The sequence below is a fragment of the Cebus imitator genome, unplaced genomic scaffold, assembly GCF_001604975.1.
Source record: "Cebus imitator isolate Cc_AM_T3 unplaced genomic scaffold, Cebus_imitator-1.0 Scaffold102, whole genome shotgun sequence".
NCBI lineage: Eukaryota > Metazoa > Chordata > Mammalia > Primates > Cebidae > Cebus > Cebus imitator.
Window position 1 is genome coordinate 5,280,988 of NW_016107417.1, and position 312 is coordinate 5,281,299.

The window sequence follows — 312 nt, forward strand, 5'->3', positions numbered from 1 at the left end:
ATTTCAGGATGCCCTGAAAAGAACTCATAATCAACTACTCCTCCTGGATCCTAACCCTGAGCTCTTAACTCCAGATTTCCTATGAAATGTCTACCACAAACACTAGTGTAAGATGCTAACAGATACCCTAAATCTTACACATGAATTGTTGTACTCCTACTGGTGCTCTGCCTGGTTCTCTTTTGTATCACATCCTGTGGTATGGGTTTTTCTTCTCTCTTCCTAGGCTGCTTGTCTCTCAGCTTCCCCAAATTGCTCCAATCCACTCATAGAGATGATGTAAAGAAAAAAATAAACATAAGAACATATGAA